Raw genomic sequence first — 19,323 nt, forward strand, 5'->3', positions numbered from 1 at the left:
GAGAGGAAAAGATCCTGGGTTTAGGTTTATATTTGTTGAAGTTTAATTACTTTTGAGACATCCAGATAGTTATCCAATAAGCACCTGAATATACAAGTCTAGAGCTCAGATGCAGGATATGATCTGAAGCTCTAAATATGTCATGCTCCAAAGACCCCACCAAAAAAGGAGAATTACAGATCAATATCCCTGATGAACATGGATGCAAAAATTCTCACCAAAATATTAGAGAGTGGGATCCAACAGTACATTAAAAGGATTACTCACCACAACCAAGTGGGATTGATTCCTGGGATGCAAGAGTGGGTCAATATCCACAAATCAATCAATGTGGTGCACTACATTAATAAAAGAAAGTACAAGGACCATATGATCTTCTCAATAGATGCAGAAAAAGCATCTGACAAACTATAGCAACCTTTCTTGATCAAAACTCTTCACAGTGTAGGGATAGAGGGAATATACCTCAATATCATAAAAACCATGTATGAAAAGCCCATGGCGAATATAATTCTTGATGGGAAGAAACAGAGAGCTTTTCCCCTAAGGTCAGGAACATGCAGGGATGTCCACTATCACCACTGTTGTTCAACACAGTACTAGAAGTCCTAGCGCCAGCAATCAGTCAACACTAAGATGTGAAAGGCACCTGAATCTGCAAAGAAGTCAAACTCTCCACTCTTTGCAGACAACATGATACTCTAAAATGAAACCCAAAAAAAGACTTCACCCCAAAATTGTTATAACTCATACAGCAATGCAGCAAAGTGGCAGGATATAAAATCAATGCACAAAAATCAGCTTCATTTCTATACACTAACAATGAGACAGAAGAGAGAGAAATTAAGGAGTCAATCTCATTTATAATTACAACCAAAATCATAATATACCTAGGAATAAATCGAATCAAAGAGGGAAAGCATCTGTAGTCAGAAAACTATAGAACATTCATGAAAGAAATTGAGGAAAACATAAAGAAATAAAACATTCCATGTTCATGGATTGGAAAAACAAATATTGTTAAAAATCTCTCTGCTACCTAGAGCAATCTACACATTCAATACAATTCCTATCAAAATACCACCAACTTATTTCACAGAGTTGGAAAAAATAATCCTAAAATTTGTGTGGAACCAGAAAAGACCCCAAATAGCCCAAAGAATGTTAAAAAAGAAAACCAAAATGGGTGGCATCACAATTCCGGAATTCAAGCTCTATTACAAAGCTGTAAGCATCAAGACAGTGCGGTACTGGCATAAAAACAGACACACAGATCAATGGAACAGAACAGAGAACCCAGAAATGAGCCCTCAAGTCTATGATCAAATATTTGACAAAGGAGGAAAGAATATCCAATAGAAAAAGATAAGTATCTTCAACAAATGGTGTTGGGAAAATTGGACAGCTACATGCAGAAGAATGAAACTGGACGATTTCCTCACACCCCACACAAAAATATACTCAAAATGGATAAAAGACCTAAATGTGAGACAGGAATCCATCAAAATCCTAGGCAAGAACACAGGCAGCAACCTCTTTGACCTCAGCCTCAGCAACTTCTTGACAGACACATCTCCAAAGGCAAAGGAATTAAAAGCAAAAATGAACCATTAGGACTTCATTAGGATAAAAAGCTTTTGCAAAAGAAAAGGCTTTGTCGACAAAACCAAAAGGCAATCAACAAAATAGGAGAAGATATTTGCAAATGACATATCAGATAAAGGGCTAATATCCAAAATCCACAAAGAACTTATCAAACTCAACACCCCAAGAACAAATAATCCAATCAGGAAATGGGCAGAAGACATAAATAGACATTTCTCCAAAAAGACATACAAATGGCCAACAGGAACATGAAAAAATGCTCAACATCACTTGGCATCAGGGAAAAACAAATCAAAACCAACAGTGAGATACCATCTCATACCAGTCAGAATGGGTAAAATAAACAAGTCAGGAAACGACAGATGTTGGCAAGGATGTGGAGAAAGGGGAACCCTCTAACACTGTTGGTGGGAATTCAAGTTGGTGCAGTCACTTTTGAAAACAGTATGGAGGTTTCTCAGAAAGTTGAAAATAGAACTACTCTATGATTCAGCAGTTGCACTACTGAGTATTTACCCCAAACATACAAATGTAGTAATCTGAAGGGACACCTGTACCCCCAATGTTTATAGCAGCCATGTCCACAATAGCCAAACTATGGAAAGAGCCCAGATGTCCATCAACAGATGAATGGATAAAGAAAATGTGGTTTGTGTACACACACACACACATACATACACACAATGGACTACTACTCAGCCATCAAAAAAAAATGAAATCTTGCCATTTGCAGTAATATGGATAGAACTAGAGGATATTATGCTAAGCAAAATAAGTCAATCAGATAAAGGCAATTATCATATGATCTCACTCATATGTGGAATTTAAAAAACAAAACAGGATCATAGGGGAAAAGAGAAAAAATAAGATGAAATCAGATAGGGAGACAAACCATAAGAGACTCTTAATCATAGGAAACAAACTGAGGGTCACTGGAAGGGGAGAGTGGAAGGATGGGGTAACTGGGTGAGGGGTATTAAGGAAGGCATGTGATGTCATGAGCACTGGGTATTATATAAAACTGATGAATCACTAAACTCTACCTCCGAAACATTATATGTTAATTAATTGAATTTCAGTAAAATTTAAAAATAAATAAATAAAAACAAAAAAACAAAAAAATTAATATGTCATGCTCAACATAAAAGTTTTACCATGTTTATTCAGGAACTCTAAAACACGGCTAAAAAAAAAATGGTAGCTAAAGGCAAGAATAGATCCTAGGGAGAGAGTATAAAATGATAAGAAAGGAGGGCCTAGAATGGATTTCAAAGTGTATCAATATACAAACACCAAGTGTTGACAATTTTTAGTTTCTAGAACACAGCTTTGCTTAAGGGACTGTATTCATTCCAAATCCTTCTCAGTCAGTACTAAATCCCTCATTCATTAAACATGAATTTTGGAGGATCTGAACAAGGTCTCAATTTTCTTCAGCACAATTCAGGAACCTAAGAACAGAGCAGAGGAAGTAAATATTTCACCATAGAAGTATAGAGACTTGGTCAAGGGAACTCATGGACCAGCAAGCCAGTGGGTAACATTATAAACCATGCGGTGAACAGGCCAGACAGGGAAGGCAAGTGGGAGGCAGTTGCCTTGATGAACACAGAGGCACTGGGATACCTAAAGAGGTTGAAGAATAGAAATGAGAAGAAGGAGTTTGTGAGATATCTAAAAAGATCAGAAGTTTGGCCCAGGACCAGGGATTTTGAGGTGCATTTTAAAAGAAAATTTTAGGCAATAAATAAACTTAGAGTGTCACCATGAGTGTGAACTAGTTTCTAATGATTTAATTAAGTTGAAACTGGCATAGCATTCTGGGGGGGTTAAAGAATTGACTGTCAGAATGCCTTTAGACACAACTTTAAACTACTTGTTATTTTATTTGTGTTTCCTTTTTTAAGATTTTATTTATTTATTCATGAGAGACACAGAGAGAGAGGCAAAGACACAGGCAGAGGGAGAAGCAGTCTCCATGCAGGGAGCCCGATGAGGGACTTGATCCCGGGACTCCAGGATCACGACCTGAGCTGAAGTCAGATGCTTAATCGCTGTGCTACCCAGGCATCCCTCAAAAGGAACTTTATAAAAGCAAACAGGTTAAGACAAAGGCTCCTAGGCATTAGAGTCATATCTAGTTGTGAGAACTAAAGAGCTTTGCCTATATTCTAGGCCAGTCAGAGAACCAACTACCCTGCACTGTGGCCATATATAGAGAAACTGATAAACTGAAATATTGTATCTTTAAAGTAATGCATTCCATTCATTGAATAAAACAGAATATAATGAGTCCATACTGATATAAAATAAATGGCTAAATTAAAAGTTTTATAAGGAATGGATATTTACATGCTTTCAAGGATCCTCCCCTACAGAATATACCACTTTACCCCTAGTAGAATAGCCAAAAGTTTCATTTTCATTTTAAAAACTGGCTACAACAAGTGTTGGAGAGAATATGGCATAACAAGAACTCTCATATACCACTGATGAAGAACACAGAAAGGTGCAACCACTTTGGAAATCAGTTTGATTATGAAATGTAAACATTTATGAAATGTAAACATTTACTTAACATATGATCTAGCAACTCCACTCCCTAATATTTACCCAAAAGAACCGAAAACATGTGTCCATGAAAGGACTATATGTAAATGTTCACAGCACCTTTACTCATAGGGGCCAAAAACTGAAAATAACTCAAATCTGCATCAGCAGGTGGATGGATAAACAGACGGTGATAAAAAGGAAGACACTACTGATTCCTGCTGCAGCATGGATGAAACTCCCCCACACCGTGGTCGGCAAAAGAAGTGGGACAGAAAGAGCACATAATGTAAGTAATTCCACAACCATAAAGTCCAACCTGCGGTGACAGAAAGCTGATTAGTGGTTTCCTGAGGCTGGAGCTGTGGAAGATATTGATGGTAAGAGTCCAATGGAAATTTCTGGTGGGATGAATGCTTTGCAACTTGATTAGCTGGCAAAACACACTGACTACTGGCTCTGGAAGTATTTCAGTGGGAAAAACTTCCTAATTAAATATGTCTGTTTGTTTGAGGATTTTATTATTTATGAGACAGAGAGAGCACAAGCAGGAGAAGCAGCAGGCAGAGGGAGGGGGGGAAGCAGGCTCCCCACCGAGCAGAGAGCCTGATGCAGGTGTAAACATCCAAAACATGTGTTACGTGTCTCACTGTGTGCAGGAGACTGTAGGCCATTCAACAAACAATTATTCTGTACCTAAAGTATGCCATGCTGGATTAGGGAGTGGGTTCTCATATACAGGGTGAGCAAAAAATAAATGAATAAACCAAGCATCCTAAAGGCCAGAATAAGGGAACTGAATTCAGAACACAAGCAGGCCAGAACTGGGAAAATGCCCCGACGTTAATGATCAAGGCAGAGTCGAAGGTCTGGAACTCGACTAGAAATATGATGCAACATATTCCATGGAAGTAGCTGAGGCCAGGCAGAAAATAGCTGGTGGGCAATCAGAAAATTAGAAATCTGAAAAATGTAAGGATCAGATTTAAAAAGGCAAATTCGTAAGTTCAGGAAGACATTTTATGAAAGATACAAGAAACCAGAACTCACTGCCCTCCCAAGTGGTTGTGGTGTGTGTGTGTGTGTCCTCGCCTTCTAGAATCATAACATCTAAGATGGTATTGTTTCTATTCCTGATCATTGTCTACCCAAATGGGTAGAAACCAGCAACACACATAATCTAAAACATGGCCCAAGATGATTCATATTTCACTTGAGACTAGTAACACAATTGTGTTCTCCCTAACAAGGGCTCTTTTACTCATATATTTTATCTGGCAATAATTTTAAGAAAAACAACAGCTTCCACTTTTGGTACATTTTTCTAGTGGTCAAAGTGAAATGAAGATAAACTGCACATGGCAAATGGAGCGCTGTCTGCATCTGCACCTCTCTGTGGTCGTGATGACACGCATGGCAAGAGTGGCCCATCAATGACCTCAAAGGCGATGCCTGCTGAGATAACTTAGAACAGTAACGCCAACACATGCTGCAATGACAGGCTTTCACTGTGGCAACGAGGTAAATTCCCCTTGGAGATGAAGAATGCATCACAAATATAGGATCATAGGTGAATATTTTTAAAACTCAGGGGATTGGTCTGTGTAAGTCTGGTAAGCCAGAACTTTTAAATACCCTTGATGGGCTTAATGCATATACTGGTGTCCTGGAATGCTCACTTCCAAATACTGATAAAGAGATATAAGTCAAGGGACAGAATTGCTGCTCTACCTGGGATCCAGTAACATTTTAGAGCTGATAAAACAGCAGCTTGGATTCCAACACGGCGGCTAAGAACAAGATGGCCATGATTTGGTTTCCCAGCAAAGTTAGAGAAGGCTGCTGCTGCTGGTGGTGGTGGTGCTGGTGGTGGTGATATGATGGCAAAGAAAATGGCAGCACATACCAACTGGATGCACACCATGTTCTAGATTCTTTAATAAGCACATATTCTATTTATCTCCACAACGGCTCAATAAAGTAGAAAGTCTCATAAAACTCACCTTTAAAATGAAGAAATTGAAGCCCAAAAAGATGAGCTAAACTGCCTGAAGCCATATGCTTATTTCCAAAGCCCAGTTGTTTTTTTTTTTAAGATTTATTTATTTATGATAGACATAGAGAGAGAGAGGCAGAGACACAGGCAGAGGGAGAAGCAGGCTCCACGCCAGGAGCCCGACGCAGGACTCGATCCCAGGACTCCAGGATTGCGCTCTGGGTCAAAGGCAGGCGTGAAACTGCTGAGCCACCCAGGGATCCCCCAAAGCCCAGTTTTATATTTAGTTGTCTGACCTAACGTTGGCACATTGGAGAATGACTCAGAAATGGACGTAAACAAAATTTGTTTCTGTTGCTAAAATCCTTCTGTCTGAATTATTTTCCAACATAATTAGATAGCAGATAATTTCATGGGGAATAGCCACCCTGATAGTGTTAGAAGTGATATTTGAGATCATTTCTATAATTCTGTTCATTTACGCAATAAAAAATAAAATTCCCAAAAAATAATCTGCCTTCTCTGAGACCACAGCCAGTTCAGGGCAGGGCTGGGATGGAAACTGCAGCTTCCTGACTCTGAACTAGGCTGCATCATTTTGCTTCTTTCCCTCCACTGGGTTGATCAATTTAATGCTACATGTCATGTTGCCAACCCAGCCTTCTGTTATCCTGATCTGCTGTCCCCAGAAAGCACGGACTGTCTAAGCCTGAGGGTATCCATTTGCAGACCCACCCACCCCTGGCATCACCAATGAGCCCCGCGCTAACTGTACTGTAGCTTGACCGAACAGATTATATGGCAGTTAAACATTTCCACCTTTGCAGGACAGTTACGTTCTTCATTGATAAGTTGCCATTAGATGCTGTGTCCCTACTCCTACAATAACCTGGTGGATGGAACACTAGATATAAGATGTGCAAGAACCAGGAACTGATCAGACTTTTGAGCACTTGCATTTCCAGACACTGGTCTATGTGCTAAGCACGCAAAGGTAACTACAGTTAGCAGCGGAGACTCCTGTAAATAGAAAAATATCAATACAATACAGCTGGTAGTATGAAAGAGTTTCACCAAGCACTCTGGGAGGCCTGGATTGTGTAGAACAGTTTGGGAGAAACAGGAAATGCTTCCTGGAGAAGAATTTCATAGGACTCAAACTCAGAACTGTCTGATTTACATATTTCAAATCCAGGATGTCAATGTATTGAGTTATAAAGGGAATTACACCACCAATTATGTGTAGTTATCCCTCAGAACTCCTTCCTGTTGCTTAAGTTCATAGATCAAGCCGTCAATGAGAGACTCATCTGGTCAATGAAAGAGCAGAAAAAAAATGATAATGGGATTTCCAACATGAAAAGTAAATCAGTATGTTGCATATACCACTATATCAGGATCTTACTCCTCCTTTTCCTGTGCAAATTATAAGGAAGGAAGGGAGAGGAGGGGAGGGAGGAAGGAAAGAAAGAACAGAAATCTTTGTCAAATCTGTCAAAGAAAGAACAAATCCCTTTGTCAGTAGTCACGGGGAGGTGTAACTCACAGCCTCACAAATTCCTGTTATGGATGCAGAGGGGGAAAGCAGCCAGGTCGCAGAAGGCTTGGGAGGAAGTGAGGAAAAGCAAGAGCAACCCCAGGGCTCAGCTGCAACACACTCCTCAGAGCCTCACTCTGCATCTAGAAAACAGCATGATGCCTTCTCAGGAAATACCTGCCACAGGACTGGGCACGCAGGGTTGGCAGCAGGAAACTTCCTGGGCCTGATCGAGCTCAGGAACACGGAGGAGATGGGTATCCCAAGGAATCCCACAACCCCCAGCTTCCACTGTGATGGAGAAAGCCAGAAAGAGGGCTGTTCCACTCTAGCAGGAAAACCTGGACAAGACACAAACTCCGGAACCCATCAGAGAGCTGCAGTTGCCAGCCAGCCACCCAGCCTGAAATCTAAGGAAAGAGAAGTACCTCCAAGAAGAGACAGACAGACAGAAACACTGACTGCCCGGGGCAGAACTCAGAGGAGGACTAGTTCTGTTCAGGCAAGTACCGAAGGCCAAGTGTGAGCAGCACAAGGACTCAGAACCCTGGGAGCCATAGACACTGGAGGAGTTCAAACTCACTCAGGCTTCACTGCAGAGGTTCGCTGGGGCCCCAAAAGGAAGACAGGGCAGGGCATCCTCAGGGGCGTGGGTCTGCAGCAGGAAGACAGCTGCCACAGCAGAAAAGGCAAAAAGCCACACCTGATTCTTCTCCCCCAAGAATCAAAAGGCACTGGCCACTGAGACAAGGCAGCAGACCCCACTCTCGTAGCAGAGGTGAAGACGCATGTGACTGTGTAAGGGAACAGGAAAAGAGCCTCTTCCACTTGGAAACTGGCCTGAAACTCTCCTGGGCCCAGACCACAAGACGTCTCCAGCCTCTAGAGAGAGAACACTACCCCTTGTTCTCAGCCCAGGCTTGCCAGCACCAAGGAGGCAGAAAGGCCCCCTCTGAGGTCATGCTTTGCATAGCAAAGCTGAAGGCTATGGGTAGAGCAAAAACACGGAAAAAAATCATCCAGCAATCAGGCCTCCAATCCTAAACACAAGATAAACCCAGGAATTTAACCCAGGACCACACTGAAGACAATCTTAGCAACGACATCCAAACTCAGTTCAAATCCTGCCTAGAGAGACTCTGCAGCCCACACTAATTGCATAGCAGAAGGGGTGTGCCTGGGGATGCCTGGGGGGCTCAGCAGTTGAGCATCCACACACTCTGCGTGAAGCCTGCTTCTCCCTCTGCCTGTGTCTCTGCCTCTGTGTGTGTCTTTCATAAATAAATAAAATCTAAAAAAAAAAAAAGAGGCATGCCTGTTTCCAGACATAAATGCTATTTCCTTCCGTCTCTACTGTACCACACACAAAGTTTGGTATTTAATAAAAATTGTGAAACATACACACCCACAAACACACACCCAAAGGAAAAAAATAACCCACTGTCTAGAGACAATACAATGAACAGAACCAGACTCAGACATGATGCAGATGTAAAAACGATCATAGAGGAAATTTAAAATAACTATGATTAATATGTTATAGGATCTAGTGTGATGTTAGTATAGCTTTAGAGCAGTATCATCATATACATTAATGTACATATTCACCAGACAGGGACACACAGCACGATTTAAATCGCTGCTGTTAGAATAAGACATGACTCATGAAATACAGCAGAGTACTCTGTAATTATCCTACCGTCTACAAAGATTTGCTATTTTCTATACTTTGTCATTCTAATAAGCGGGTTTGGTGGATACTATTTCCAAACATCCGGTAACACCAGTAGAAGATAGTAAACACAATGATAGAGAAAACACGTAATGAGCGCAAAGAGAAAGAGAATTGAAAGCATATTAATGACACATTGTTTTCCATAAAATTGTGAGTGACAGTTGTGATAATCAGTTTGTGGCTAACTGCCTTAATAGCAAATGAAAAAACACAAGGTCAATGCAAGGACTGTAAGGACAAATGCAAATTAAAAACAAGAGGCTTAAGTCTTCCTGTCCTCTCCTTTTTCTCACAACATTTACTCTACGAAAATGTGTAATTCTGAGCACTTTCTCCTCTTTGAAATGCCTTTATATGCTTTTGAAGACTAGTTAAGCCTTTTGTTGGCTTCATGGATTGAGGGAGGCCTTTTCTCAAGGACCTGGGAGCCATCTCTTTGAAATGTAAACTTTCATGGGAGCCTGCACCATCTCCCAGTTTCTGTAGGAGGTTAGGCCCCTAAGTCAGAGGGCCAGGCTTCAAAACCGCCTCTCTCTTAAAAATAGGAGGTTTGTTTTTCCTCTGGATAAAGCCAATTAGCTAACACAGATGGTCACCTCAATTATCTGATGAATCTAGGATGAACTGTATGTGACAAACGGGGCTGTCAAGTCCTTACTTGAGGACCAGTGATTGTTTATTGTTTCAGAATCTTTCTGTTATAGGTCACATCTGCTTGGCTCTATAACAGGATGTGATTTCCTTCTGCCTTCCTAGTCTCGTAGCGAATTGCCTGTGATACACATCACATTCTGGTTTAATGCTTATTCAATTTTTCTATTACCTTTGTTAAGAGAATTCCTGGGTGGGAAGAAGACTTTATTTTTAATTATAGTTCTCCAACACTTTCTACAATTACTAATGGGATGCTTCGTCCCACCAGAATCCTGCCACAGGACACTAAAAGAAAACGTGTGTGATAATTACAGCTTTAAAGAAAGGAGGTTCTGTTTTCTTATACACCTCTGATGCTAAGCTCTACACAGATTCCGGAGCCACAGGAAACATCAGATCAGAAATGTTTACTATTTTCAGCTCCTATATTTTAGAGTAGTTTTTTATGCACCATTATAGAACTATGTCAGGAAACTTTTTTTTTTTTTTACTTTAATTTAAATGTAATGGAGCTACATATGGCTATGGCTGTACTATTAAGTACCAGAGGTTTAAAAATTATGTTTGGGGGAATCCCTGGGTGGCTCAGTGATTGAACGCCTGCCTTTGGCCCAGGGTGTGATCCTGAAGTCCCAGGATCGAGTCCTGCATCGGGCTCCCTGCATGGAGCCTGCTTCTCCCTCTGCTTGTGTCTCTGCCTCTGTGTGTGTGTGTGTGTGTGTGTGTGTGTCATGAATAAATAAATTTTTTTAAAAAAATAAAAATTATGTTTCCTCACTATTTCATCTTTCTATCCGGGAATTTGGAATTTCAAGCAAGGCAAGAAAAGTCCAATATTATGTCCCCACGGGTTCATCATATATCCCCTTAAAGGTCAGATCACCTCCGTACTTCTCACCAAAGAGTTGCTCTAATTCACCCAGAGAACTTCATCAAGCAGTAAAGAAAATGATACCAACAGAAACTTAGATCAACACAAGTACTAGAGAGTGACAAAATGGTAAACTGTGGATAAATATAAAAGATATTTTTGCTCATTTTTAAAAGATAATTGACTGCTTAAAGCAAAAACAACAGTAATCTACTGCAAGTTTTATAAGAAACAGAGAAACAGGGATGCCTGGGTGCCTCAGTCTGTTGAGCATCTGACACTTGGCTTTTGGTGCAGGTCATGATCTCAGGCCCATGGGATGGAGCCCCCACAGAGCTCCGCCCTCAGCATGGAATCTACTTGAGATTCTCTCCCTCCCCCTCTGCCCCTCCTGCTCATGCTCTCTCTGAAATAAATGAAAATCTTTAAAAAAATAAAAGAACTTAAATTATAAGAAACCGATATAAAATCTGTCACTACAATAAGGAAAAAGATATGATAAAATGGAAGTACACTCTCTTAAAATTGTCACATTAACAATTTCAAAAGAAATGGTATTTTCTAAAGATAGTGTAGCATTAAATATGCAGTTTAGACTCTAAAGCAACCACTAGTAAGTCAATATTGGCAATAAAGCATAATACTAAATATTCCAAATCAGAAAGAAGTCAGGAAAAGAAGAAAAAGGGAACAACAAACAAATGACACAAGTAGAAATTAAGTGGCAACATGGTAGATTTAAACCCAAAGGCGAGGATAGTTACAGCAAACACTAATGATCTAAACACTCTATTTAAAGGACAGAAATTGTGAGACTGTATGAAAAAAGCAAGACCCAGCGTAATAGAGCCCAACTCCACTTTTGGTATTTGACTGCTGACAGCATTCGAGGCCCATGGCCCTCCTCTGGGTTAGCTGGTAAGAAAGCCCTTGAACTCCCTCCCTTGGCACCTGCAGGAAGTGCAGAGGAAGCAGGCCATGACCGCTCAAGAACTCTTGCCCAGGGCCAATTCCTAAGCACAATAAAAGCCCTCCCAGCACTGAAGCCTGGGACCATGCCGTGCTCTCCCCAGAAATCCCTTCATTCCTTCTTGGTATGTGCCCGGCATCATCAGTCCCAACGTCCAACCACTTTTTTTGAAGAAGGGCCCATTCTCCAATCATCATAATACCCCACTATATGATACCTATTTTAAAAAATAAAACGACCATGGGTGGCTCAGTCAGTTGAGTATCTGCCTTTAGCTCAGGTCATGATTCTGGGGTCCTAGAATCGAGCCCCATGTCAGGCTCCCTGCTCTGAGGGGGACCTGCTTCTCTCTCTCCCTACAGCTTGTGCTCTCTCTCATGGCATACGATGAATATATAGATCAGTGGAAGAACAGAGAACCTAGACACACACACACACACATATATATTATTGGGGTAAGAATAGTCTTTTCAAGAAATGATGCTGGAACAACTGAATAGCCACAGGAAAAAAAAATGTGCCCTAACCTCTACTTAATAAAGACTAATTCAAAATAAATCAAGTGTCTAAATGTAAAAGCTAATACCATAAAAGTTCTAGAAAAAAAAGTCTTGGCAAATTTGAAGTAGGCAAAGGTTTCTTAACTACAACCAAAAAGTGGGGGGGTGGGGGCAAACAGAAACCATAAAAGAAAAAAGTAGTGAATGTAACCCATCCCACTGTGGGGCCCCCGTCTCTCAGCGCGCCACCCCGGGCCCCCTGAGCACCAGGACAGCGGGGATGGGGCGCGGGGACCCGGCCGAGTCCCGGGGGACGGGGCGGCCTGACATCCTGCAACACCTTCCCCACCCGGAGCCCGTGCAGAAGCCGCTGAGCGCCCGCACACGTGAACCTGGGCCGCCGGCGCTGCAGGGGGGGAGACTGCGGGGGGAGACTGCGGGGGAGGGGAGTACTGCGGGGGGGGGGGGGAGACTGTGGGGGATGGGACTACGCGGAGGACTGCAGGAGAGTACTACGGGAGAGACTGCCGCGGCTGGACTGCGCGGGGGAGGACTAGTGGGGGGACTGTGGGGGGAGGACTGCGGGGGAGGACTGCGGGGGAGGACTGAGGGGGAAGATTGAGGGGGAGGACTGCGGGGGGAGGACTGTAGGGAGGACTGCAGGGGAGGACTGGGGAGGATTGAGGGGGGAGGACTGCGGGGGAGGGGAGTACTGCGGGGGGGACTGTGGGGGGAGGAATGCAGGGGGAGGGACTGCGGGGGCGATTGGGGGGGTACAGTGGGGAGGAGGACTTGCGGGAAGAGTGACTGCGGGGGAGGGGGTACTGCGGGGGCGGGGAGACTGTGGGGGATGGGACTACGCGGAGGACTGCAGGAGAGTACTACGGGAGAGACTGCCGGGGCGGGACTGCGCGGGGGAGGACTAGTGGGGGAACTGTGGGGGGAGGACTGCGGGGGGGGGGAATGCGGGGGAAGGACTGTGGGGGGAGGATTGTGGGGGGACTGCGGGGGGAGGTCTGTGCGGTGACTGCGGGGGAGGACTGTGGGGGAGGACTGTGGGGGAGGACTGCAGGGGGAACTGCAGGGGGAGGACTGCGGTGGGAGGACTGAGGGGGGAGGACTGTGGGGGAGGACTGTGGGGAGGACTGCGGAGGATTGAGGGGGGAGGATTGAGGGGGAGGACTGCGGGGGTAGGACTGTAGGGAGGACTGTGGGGGAGGACTCGGGAGGATTGAGGGGGAGGACTGCGGGGGGAGGACTGTAGGGAGGACTGTGGGGGAGGACTCGGGAGGATTGAGGGGGAGGACTGCGGGGGGGAATGCGTGGGGAGGACTGCGGGGGGAGGATTGAGGGGGTAGGGCGGCGGGGGGACTGCGGGGCACTGCGGGGGCGCGGGGTCCTCCAGGGCTCCCTCCGCAGGCGGCCGCGGCCGGGCTGCTCCGCCCTCAGCAGGCCCACGGTGGCCCCGGCCCGGGCCGTCCCGCGCCTCGGGAGACCGCCGTGAGCTCACCAGGACCACAGCTGCCCGACTCCAGACCCAGAGGATTCTCCCGGGGGCCGCGGAGACGGCGCGGGAGCACGGCCTGAGGGGGACGCGCCCGGACCCCTCCAGAGCCTCCGGCCGGGCGCCCCGGCACAGCGGGTCCCGAGGTCAACCCCACCAGGCGGGGCCGCGCCTCTCGCGGCATTCCCGGCTCTCGCGCGAACACGCCCTGGGGAGTCAGGCTCCGGACTCAGGGCCACGTGGCCTGGAACCGCGCCTGCGCACTGGGAGTGAGGCGGCTGCGGGCCTTCTGCAGGAGCTCCGACGTCCGCTGGGGCCGGGCCGGGGCGGGGCGCGCCTGCACGCGGGCATCCCGTTGGTCATCTGTGATAAGGCGGGAGCGCAATTAAATGTGGAAGACTGAGCCCAGAGGGTGTGCGGGGGGCAGGGGTGGATGGGGGGCGGCGGGAGGGCTGCCCCAGGCGGCTTCACCAGCCCCCGCTGCCCTCGTGTCACGACTACAGAGCAGTGGTGCCAAGAGCCCCTCTTCCCCTATGCGTTGCACTGCGTGCCTGGATCAGCCTCCTGTGGCCACTGAGCCCGCGTGTCCTGTTGCACCACGCGTCCCCAGGCCCTGACCTTGTTACCACTGTATCCATGTGCGCGGCCCGGCCTGTGGTCCCTCGGGCCTGTGGGCCTGTGGTCTGTGCGCACTCGGCCGTGTGCTTACTCATGAGCCGTGAGCCTGCCTCTGTGTCGTGCTCTGTGTCACATGACTCTGTGCCCTGCTTCCTGGGGTGCCCTGGGGTGCCCCGTGGTTCGGGTCCATAGCCCTGGAGCCATGGCCCAGTCCCAGCTCCATGCCTTCCACTCTGGGCAGCCGAGGCACCTAGCCCAGCCTACCACAGCTGTCTCGGGGCCTTAGCCTGGCCTCACCGCATTCCAGGGGCTTCGCACCCTAGCCCCCTTAACCCGCCACGGGCTTTAACTGACCCTCAGGCCCTACCTCCTCTAGCCCAGGGTAGCACCCACCACTCTCAGGACCATCTCCCCAAGACAGAATCAACTGGATGGGGCAGGGGGGCAGGGGAGAAGAAAGAAAAGCAATCCATGTATCTGACATGGAACTTTTATTCAGAAAATATTAAAAGCAATTGGAATTCCGTAATTGTAAGACAATATAATAAAAACAAGCAAAAGATTTGGACAGACGCTTTGCAAAAGAAGATACCCACATGGCCAATATGCATATGAAAACATGCCTGACATTAGCCATAAAGGAAATGCATAAATTGTCACCACAATGAGCTAATACCCACACGCCCACTAGAACGTCTGTAATGAAGAGGCCTGGCCATACCAACCACCGGTGAGGAAGCAGAGCAACTCTCCATGGTCAAAGTTAGCAAGGGAATTTTGCCCCTGTCAGATCCCTCAGGCATTGCCTCTGACTTCTCTGTCTCTGGGCTCTAGACCAAGATTTTGAGGGTTCATGTGATTAGACCAAGCCCACCCTGATAATTTTCCTTTCCTGAAGTCAACTGCTATGGATTCTTTTTATTACCTTTTTATCCTTATTACTGTTATTTGGATTCTTAATTACTTCTGCAAAATCCCTTCACATTAACACCTGGTTAGTATTTTATTGAGTAACTAGGAGAAATTATGTGTATATGTGTATATGGGGTAGAATGCTGGCTGCTGTAGTGATGACCAACACTGATTTCTTAGATTTGACATACGTACCATAGTAATGTGAGACGATAACATTAGAGGAGACTGGATGAGGGGTATATGGAAACTCACTATATGATCTATGCAATAAAAAGCTAGTAAAAACTAGAATCTTCAAAAATCCTAGTTAAATGGTGTCGTTTCTTGCCCGCTGGGACAAAAAACTGATAGAATTTGTATATTCAGTTACTATAAACAATAACAATGTATAGAGTTGAGGAGCTGTGAGGAACAATAACAATCAAGGAAGCAAGAGAAGGAGAGAGAGGAAGAGAAAGAGGAAAAGGAGGAGAAATGGGAAGGAGAAGCAGCAGCAGCTTACATTTATTGAGCATTCAAGTGCCAAGCATTTTCTTAAGTACTTTGTATAAATAGTCTCATTTAATTTCTGAAACAACCAGATAAGGCATTATTTTATTGAGTAATCTCCCCATTTTACAGATGGGGAAGTTGCAGTAGAGAAGCTTACATGACTTGCTTAAAGTCACACAATTAGTAAGTGGTGGAGCTAGGCATCAAATTCAGGTAACCCGACTCTTGAGCCCTTATTCAGAAGCGTCTTCCTGCGTCTTCCTGAGGCGCCTGGATGGCACAGCCGGTTAAGCTTTCGACTCTTGGTTTGGGCTTGGGTTGGGTCATGATCTCGGGTCCTGAGATCGAGCCCCCCATTGGGCTCCACCCAGAGCATGGAGTCTGCTAAAGTTTCTCTCACCCTGTCCCTCTGCCCCTCCCTGCCGTGCACTCTCTCTCTAAAATAAATAAATCTTTTTTTTTTAAGATTTTATTTATTTATTCATGAGAGACACACAGAGAAAGAGAGAGAAGTAGAGACACAAGCAGAGGGAGAAACGGGCTCCATGCAGGGAGCCTGACGTGGGACTCGATCCCGACTCTCCAGGATCAGGCCCTGGGCTGAAGGCGGCGCTAAACCGCTGAGCCACCTGGGCTGCCCATAAATAAATCTTTTAGAAAAAAAAAAAAAAAAAGCATCTTCCTATTTGCTCTCCCATAGTGCATGCATCCACAACATCACTCCTTCATCTATTCTGCCCTTTGTCAGAAACAGATAGCTTCCAAAGAAGATAACAGACATTAGTTTACATTTGACCCCAATACTTCTGCAAATGTGACCCATCAGCATGGAAACCAAAATGATGTTGTCCTGAATTGCCTTTGCATAAGAATATATTTGAAACTCCAGTCATCTTAGGTGTCTTTTTCCCTGTGCATAGAGCTCAGAGTTCATTCTGATGAGTTTGTGTTTATCTGTAAATACATTCTTATACCCAGAGTTTGATCAATTGCAATGATATTTCCGATGAAACCATACCAACTTGCCTATTTTAGAGCTGATGTGAATTATGCAATTCATTCTGAGAACAAGAAGCAAAGGCTTCACTTGAAAAATAATTCTTACGTGGATTTTTAAAAAAAGATGTAACTGAGATTTTTCTCTTCTCATTTTCCTTATAATAGATAGTTTTCTATCATCTAAGCAAGAATATCAGCCAAGATTTCTATTCTTTTACAGTATGTCAGTTATGCCATTGGCACTCCCAAAATCTGTAGCAGATGAAAATATTTTTAATCAATTCTACAAAACAACCAGGACATCAGGCATCCCCCAAAACATTGGTCCCAATTTGCCTGCTATTTTTCTATTTTTCATGTAAGGAGGTCATATATTTCTCAGGATTCTTCAGGTACCCAGTAACAAAACTCAGCTTTTTTTAGGGGGTGGAGTGGAAATGTGAAAAAACAGAGTGGATCAAGTTATCTCTCCATAGATAACATGATAGGAAAGTAGGTAAATACATGATAGATATCCCTATTTTTCAGAACACTTGTTTTCAGTATTGATCTCCTCCTCTCCTACTAAAGGAAAGGTTCCCACATCAGGAGAAGACTAGCATTTGACTTAGGCTAATATCCAGATTATCCTATTCCAGCTAGTCACCCCAAAGACAGCTTTTTTCCCTCCATCTTTATATGAAGTCCCAGGCCACCTTCCCACCCCTTACACAGTTACTGTGGCTAAAAGATCAGCTATAATGGTTGGCTAACCCTGGATCACATTAACATTTCAAGGGCCTTTAGTACTGTGGTTACTTGGTGCTAATGGTTAGCAACCTTACCCAGATTAGCACCAGAGGGGGCTTAACCAGCAGCTCCTCTGCTGTTTGCCAAATAGGATGTTGCTCCAGTGTGACACTTGGCTCTTTTTCCCCCAAGGTCGTCTACTTGTAGACATGCCCAGCTCCATTGAGCACACTTGTAAATCCAAAAAAAACAAAAAAGAGAGAGAGAGATTCTGAACACTTAGTGAAAAGGCCTCATAACTGCAGCTGGTGGGCAAACACCAATCAAGCCCCTGAACCACAACTATGGTTAGTGATACCTCTGTCACATCTCTTTCCTTATCAGTGCACCCCTACTTTCATTTTGAGCCACTGTACTTCCTAAAGGTATATTATTCATAACTTGGACAGATTACCTCCTCTCATTCTCCCTTGCCTTTTTAAGTACACTTCAGTTTATTTAGTGGCCGTCCGGTGGCGATTAGAAGGAGCAGAGCTAGTTTAGCCTTCCATCTTAAACCTTAGGAAGGAAGGTATCTGGCCCCAAATGCTCAGATTTTGTAAATATAAATTTCTCAGTTCTTCAGCTGATATAATTCTTCTGCATTAGAAAAAGTGCTACTCAACAAAATGCCCATTAACACTCCCCCCTCCTTTTAAAGTCCTTTAAACATCTTATATTCATGCTTCTTTTTATTCTTTATTTTATTTTTAATAAAAATTGTATATATTTAAGGTATACAACATAATTTGATATACAAATTAAGAAAATAATTCCATTCAGAATCACATCAAAAATTGTCTAGATAAATTCCATGAAAAAAAGCTGTGTACACTTAAATCTATAAAATATAGCTAAAAGAAATAAATTACTAAAGAAATGGAGAGACAGTTGATGTTCATGAATTGGAAAACTCAATATTGAGCAAATTGGCCTATAAATTTAATGCCATTCCTACCAAAATCCCAACAGGCTTTCTAAACAAATTGACAAGCTGATTCGAAATTTTATACAAAAATGCACAAGGCCTAGTATAACCAAAACAGTCTTGAAAAGAACAAAGTAATTACACTACTTGGCTCGAAAATTGTTACAAAGTTGCAGTAATCAAGACAATGTGGTATTGTCATATCAGTAGGCATATAGTTCAATAGAACAAAATTGAGACCCCAGAAATAAAACCTTATATTTATGGTTAATTGTTTTTGATAAAGACACCAAGACAATTCAGTGCAGAAAGGATTGTCTTTTTAATAAATGATGCTGTGTTAATTGTATATCCATAGTAAAAAAAAATCACAACTTAGACCCTTACCTCACCACACACACACACACACACACACACACACACACACACACAAATGAGCTGAGGATTTAAATGGAAGAGTTAAAACTATGAAACTTCTAGAAGAAAACAGGTGGAAGTCTTTGTAAACTTGAGTTAGGGAAAGAGCATTATCTTTCAAAGATAATATTGCTACATTAGACCACTTGCACTTCAAAAGACACCACTAAGCTATGAGATACTACTTTACAATCATTTGGACAGCTAAAAATTTTAATATACCAAGTTATTGGCAAGGATAAGTAGAAATTGGTACCCTCATAC

The 19,323-nt window shown here is 43.8% G+C and overlaps 1 protein-coding gene across 18 annotated transcripts in view; it reads right to left on the reverse strand.

Moving 5' to 3' along the window:
- The window catches only part of SERPINB11 (serpin family B member 11), a 91,913-nt gene extending 77,840 nt beyond the window's left edge, over positions 1–14,073 (reverse strand). For 16 of the 18 annotated variants that reach the window (XR_013375193.1, XR_013375157.1, XR_013375199.1 and 13 more), the window contains exon 1: positions 13,929–14,073. The gene's annotated coding sequence lies outside the window, so the exon portion shown is untranslated. Of the gene's footprint in view, positions 1–8,271; positions 8,531–13,928 lie in introns of those variants that run through there. The other 2 variants (XM_077889899.1, XM_077889876.1) reach the window with 2 other exon arrangements.
- Positions 14,074–19,323: the final 5,250 nt, after the last annotated feature.

This window comes from Canis aureus, chromosome 1, assembly GCF_053574225.1.
Source record: "Canis aureus isolate CA01 chromosome 1, VMU_Caureus_v.1.0, whole genome shotgun sequence".
NCBI lineage: Eukaryota > Metazoa > Chordata > Mammalia > Carnivora > Canidae > Canis > Canis aureus.